General features: G+C 36.5%; 1 pseudogene; it reads left to right on the top strand.

Moving 5' to 3' along the window:
* The first annotated feature begins 2,151 nt into the window (after positions 1-2,151).
* LOC124975530 (SERTA domain-containing protein 3-like) lies at positions 2,152-2,749 on the top strand (annotated as a pseudogene).
* The last annotated feature ends 3,341 nt before the right edge of the window (positions 2,750-6,090 follow it).

Here is a 6,090-nt window from a genome sequence, read left to right as displayed (position 1 = left end):
CTCAGGATGGAGGAGTTTTTGAATTGAAGTCTGTATGAGCAATAAAGATAGATCTCAACAGACGAATGGATGAGCAAACTGTAATAGTAATTCAAGGGATTATTAATGATCATAAAAAACATGAACTAACAAGCCAGCAAAAGTTATAAAGAGAAATCCTTAATGAATATTTCTCAAAGAACCAAATATGGAAAGGCTCTATACTGTATTATTACAAATATGGGACATTCTAAAGAAGAAAAAACTATGCAGACAGTAGAAATATCAATGGTTCCCAGAATTTTGAGAAGGGAGACAGGAGGAAGGGAAATAGGAAGACCCTATGGATTACTAGGCTATGCAATACCTCTTGACACTATCACGATGGGTTTCGTATCACACATTTGTCAAAATCCCAGAAAGTACCACAAAAGAGAGCATTAAGTACCATTATTGTTTCATCAGTTTTAATAGATATTTTACAGTAATCATAATAATAGGGGAAACTATATATGTGTTGTGCATGAGAGAGAGAGAGTGAAAGAGAGACATGTATCCAATTCTTAATGCTTTCTAATATTTCTTGAAATTTAAAGCTGCTCTAAAAATAGTCTATTCCAAAGGGAAAAATATGGTCATAAAGTCACAACAGTCTACTCTTGGATTCAGGACAAGATAATAGAGATTCCTTCCTTCACAGTGGGAAGACAAAAAACAAAGTTAGAATATACACGTTGAGAAAACCCCTCTGAACACCCCAATCCTCAATATAATTGCAAGGTATAGCTAGAAAATATGAAGTCTTTAGTGAGACAAAGATAGACAGGAGTACATACATGTGCGCGTGCACACACACACACACACACACATACATTTACTGCTGTTTCAACAGAAGCAAGGTATGCTCATTTCCTCGTGCAAAACCCTATAGACATCATTGTCCTATACACATGGCATCTGGAAGGAAGGCAAAGATAGGAGGAAGGGATGGAGGGAGGAAGGGACAGAAGAAGGGAGAAAGGAATGAAGGAACAGAGGAAGGAGTAGGGAAGGGAAGGAGGAAACATCCCCTTGTTAACAGACAAAACAGAACTATCAGATTTAAAGATCACTTTCAGGGAAAACAATTTTAAATTTATGACAATTTATCAAAAACATCTAGTGAAAGATTGGAAAACATCACTAAAAATGATAATTTGAAAGTTCAGCAATAAATGAAAGTTCCAAAAATAATCTAATGGAAATGTTAGAAACAAAATACAGCATTAGAGATGAATTTTTTCATAACCTTATCTGTAGATTCAAGTCAAGAAAAAATGTAAGTGAACTTGAAAAGAAAACAAGAAAACTTAACCTAAATGTAAGCACAGAAAGAAAAATTAGTACTTAAAAGAAGTCAGAAGTGGTAGACAATACAAAATATGTTCTACCATTGAGAATATCAGAGGAGAGAAGGTACAGAAGCAAAATGGTTGAGGATTTTAAAAAAAAGGAAGAAAAATGAAATCACCAATCTCAGAATTTCAGAGAACCCAAAGGGGAGAAAATTCTCCTAAGGAGAGAAAATTCTTATATGCATATTATTCAAAGAGTAACAAGGCAGAGATGAAGGGAAATGCTTGAAGAGAGCTGGAGAAAGAAGACACACTCTACACAGAAAGACCAAGAACAGAGCACAATTCTAGTTAGAAAATATGCAAAATAAAAGACACAGTAGCATTTTTGTAGTATTAAAAACAAACTTTAAAAATAAAAAAAACCTATATTCAGTATAACTATCTTTCAAAATGAAGGTGAAATAATATTCCCTAAAACAGAATATCTATTCCTGAAGAGCTGAACTAAATGGAATGTTAAGGGAATTTCTTTAGTCAGAAGGATGAACTATTGGATATAAACTTAGATCTACATAAAGAACTGAATAGGTTCACACAAATTTTATAGTACCTATTTCCTCATTTTAATTTGCTCATAAGTTGATTAATCTTTAGTAAAAACTAAGTAAAACTAAAGTTTTTACATTTTACATAAAATAGTATAATAATTTTGAAGGTTTATGATTAGAAACTAAAACTTTATATTGTTAGCTTGGGACATCACATAAAAATTTAGAGGGCAACACGATAGGCTTTCCAGGAAGTGGTCACTGCTAACCTGGCAGCCGAGGGCATCATGGTGGGAGGTCTGAAGAGGAAACACTTGGATTCTGAAGAAGAGGAAGAGGACGAGAAGTGGGACTGGAGTCCAGCAAGCCTGCGGAGCTGCCAGCAAGCTCTGCTCCGCATCTACCTAGAAAAGTTCAGCGCAGTCTGGGCCCCCCGGGAACCCAGTCTCCGCAGGAATGTCCTCATCCACAACACCCTACAGTAACTCCAGGCTGCCATTCACCTGGCTCCAGCACCTGCCCTGCCCCCAGCCCCTCTTCCTGGGCGAAGAAGATTTCTCCTTGTCCACCACCATTGGCTCTATCCTCAGGGAGCTCAAGACATCCATGGATGAGACGGAAGGTCCTCAGAATCCAGTGGCTCCCCGGAGCCTCCAGAATAAAGTACTACTGCAACCTGACCCAGTCTTCTTGGAAGCTCTGAGCTCCCAGTACCTAAGGGACTCTGGCCTAGATGACTTCTTTCTGGATATTGACACATCTGTAGTGGAAAAAGAGCCTGTGCTGCCCCACCCCCCAGAACCTCCTCTCAACCTCTTCTGTGCCCCAGGGTCCTGGGAATGGAATGAACTAGATCACATCATGGAAATAATTCTGGGTTCCTAAAACTATGGTAGAGGCAGAACCCTTCCTCAGAGCAGCCTCAGTGGGCTGGATCTCTGGATGTGACTCTTGTGTGTGTTGATGGGGGCTCCAGAGAGTGACTGAGCTCCTTTCCTCCCATGTCAGGCTTCCACAAACTTGCATGTGTGTGTGTCGGGTTACCCCAGCCTTCTGTGAAGGTGGGTCTTCCTTAATTTATCTGTTCCAAATGCCTTAATGAGAATCTTGTTTCTGGGAGCCTGACCTCTCGCTCACACGTTTCTTCTGCCTTTCCCTCCAGTTTCCGCTCCCCTTTTGAACACTGGGGCCTCATGGAAGATACAGTAGGGCCTGGCAACAGTGGGGTGTGCTGCCAGTGGCTCTAGAAACCCAGGATCTGCCCCTTGAGGGAGCAGGAGGGGCTGGTCTCCTTCCCCCAGGTTGAACCCCACTTCCTTGGCAGGACCCCAGCCCCAGCAGTCTCCTGATTCAGAAGCAGGCCGGACCACATGCAATAGGGTGGAAACCAAACTGCTCTGTGCTGTGGGATTTAAAAGAAAGGCAGGGTTTGTGGTGGATTTTTTTTATTGTTTGTAATTTTTTATTTTAAATAAAAGTATTTTGAAAGGAAAAAAATTTAGAGGAGGAAAAATTAAATCATGGACAATGTTTCATTAATTCAAAATCAGGCAGAAAAGGAGAAAAACTAGAATAGATAAAAACAAAACAAAAACCTAGCAAAGTAATACATTTAAATATAATTCTATTAATATTTTTCTTAAGTATAAATGCTGTAAACATATTCATCAAATGAAAGACTTTTTTGCTTAATAAAAATGCAAAAACAAATAATATGTGATTATTAGAAATTTTATTTAAATATTTGCACATAATTGTTAATGTCTTTAAAAATGCACCATGTAAAAAGTACATAATGTTAATGCTAATCAAAATAAAGCTGGAGAGACTAGACTTCAGAACAGGGAATATAGCAGGAATAAAAATAAATATATATCATGATAAATGGACACATTCCCCAAAAGACATAATAATTGCAAGTGTGTGTCACATAACAGGTTCAAAACATGTGAATGTGAAACATAATAAAATTGAAAAGTTCAGTAGACCTATCCATAATTAAAATTGGGGATTTTAACACTGTTAGTCACTTTTCCATTACTATAACAAATACCTGTGTTGACCAACTTAAAAGGAGAAAGCACTTTTAATTTGCCTCACAATTTTGGAAGTTTCAGTCTGTGGCTGGCTGGTCCATTGATTTTGGTCTTGCATGATGGGAGTAAATAGGGGAGAAAACCACTTGGCTTATGGGAACCAGGAAGAAAAGAGAAAAAGACAAGGAAACACTAAGGTCTCCATATTTCCTCCAAAAGCATCCCCCTGAGATCTAACTTCTTCCCTCAGAGAAGGAACCACTCAACTATGGAATGAAAGCTCCACAATTGTGAGTTAAAAAAAACTTTCTTCCTTGAAGTTGTTTTTCTCAGGTATTTTATTACAGCACGAAAAGTCAACTAAAATACATTTTCAGTTACCCATGGTCAACTATGGTCTGAAAGTACATAGTGATTCTTGTCTTGACTCTTCGAAGAGAGAGACATCATATATTAGTCAGCTTTATCACCACTGTGACCAAAACAAATTTAAAAGCAGAAAATTATATTTGGTGCTCAGTTTCAGAGGTCTCAGTCAATAGATGGCCAGCTCCATTTCTCTATGCCCAAAGTGAGACATAAGATGGTGGCATAAACACTTTGAGGAGGAAAGCAGCTCAGAAGATAACAATCAGGAAGCAGAGAGATCTCCCCTCACCATGGACAAAGTATAAAACCTGAAATCATACCCCACCCTACCTATCTACTACCCAGTTGATCCCTATCAGGAGATTAATGCACTGATCAGGGCAAGAATCTCATCTCTCAATTATTTTACCTCAAAACTTTCTTTTCATTGTTTCACACATGAACTTTTGGGGGATACTTCATATCTAAACCATAACAGACCACATTCACCTAGCTTTTAGTGCTAAATGTTATTTAAATTATTCTGTTTTATTTTTGGCTAGTGTTATTAATCTCTTACTGCATTGAATACATAAACTTTACCATAGGTTTATATGTATAGGAAAAATGTAACATATACAAGGTGCAGCATCATCTGTAGTTTTAAACATCCACTGCACATTCCCCAAGAAAAAGAATAGACTACTGTAAGACGTGAATTGATTGTTGTGGTAGTTACTGTGTTATATTCATTTGCCAACATTCCAAGTACTGTGCACTAGAAAGGTTGAATTCATGAAAAGGGGGAAATTATGCAAAGGCTAAATATATGCAAATCATACCTCACTAAAAAGAAAAAGGATAAAATTTCTTTCAATCTTTTATGCCATGTAACAGGCTAAGGCTTTTGTATCCCAAAAGAAAAAATATATCACTTTGTCAGAAATCCATGAGAGAGGGTTTACCTCTCTCCATCATTGAGTATATGAACAATTAGAGACAGAAAGATTAGTAGTCTCATCTGTTCCTTCTGTAAACCCTGATTTTTAAAAATTTTACCATAAGGTGCAATGTTGTTTATGGATAAAAATCTGTTCTGTTCTAAGGAAATGGTGAGTGTTTCTTTGCTCAGTAGGACCAACTGAGCAAGATAACTTTAAAATTGATTTTTTTTTCCTGGATGAAAATGCTGCAAAAATATTATGCAGTGTAAAGTGTTTCCAAAACACTGGAAGAAGGTGTTACTATTTCAAAGTTATTTGAGATTTGAGATTTTAAATTTTCAAAACATGTTTACAATACAATTTAGATCCTTTTTCAGAAGCTACCATTGATCTTTGTTCACTCTAGCAGTTCATATGGTAAAATATCTCTATTATGTTAGTATAGTGTATAATTTACAAGTATGTCCATTGATAATATGCTTTAAAACTAATAGGATTTTCTAGGGTATAGTAAATTTTTTTTTGATATTCCTTTTTACCACAATTAACTAGGGCAAAATTTTACAAATATAGCAGCTCAGTGACCAAATCAGCAATGATAAAACGGTTCATTTTTTCATTGGGGAATGCAAAAATAAAAATATAATGTAATTTTAAGTTTAATAGTGAATCTATTTGTTTTGTCAAAATGTAATAATTACAAACTTCATCATTCTTCTAGTTACATATCATTTAAATATGCCAAGGCACAAGAAAAAGGAGATCCAACTTTAAGATGAATGTTATTTGAACAGTTCATGGTCCAAGATCAACAGTAGAAATGTTAGGAGCTCCTATGAAAAAGTGTATAATGCTAAAGGAACGTGGTGTCCTAATTCTGATAGTAATGACTTTGTAA

Source organism: Sciurus carolinensis, unplaced genomic scaffold (assembly GCF_902686445.1).
Source record: "Sciurus carolinensis unplaced genomic scaffold, mSciCar1.2, whole genome shotgun sequence".
NCBI lineage: Eukaryota > Metazoa > Chordata > Mammalia > Rodentia > Sciuridae > Sciurus > Sciurus carolinensis.
The sequence above is the reverse complement of the archived record's forward strand: the minus strand, read 5'-3'. Positions and strand labels throughout refer to the sequence as shown.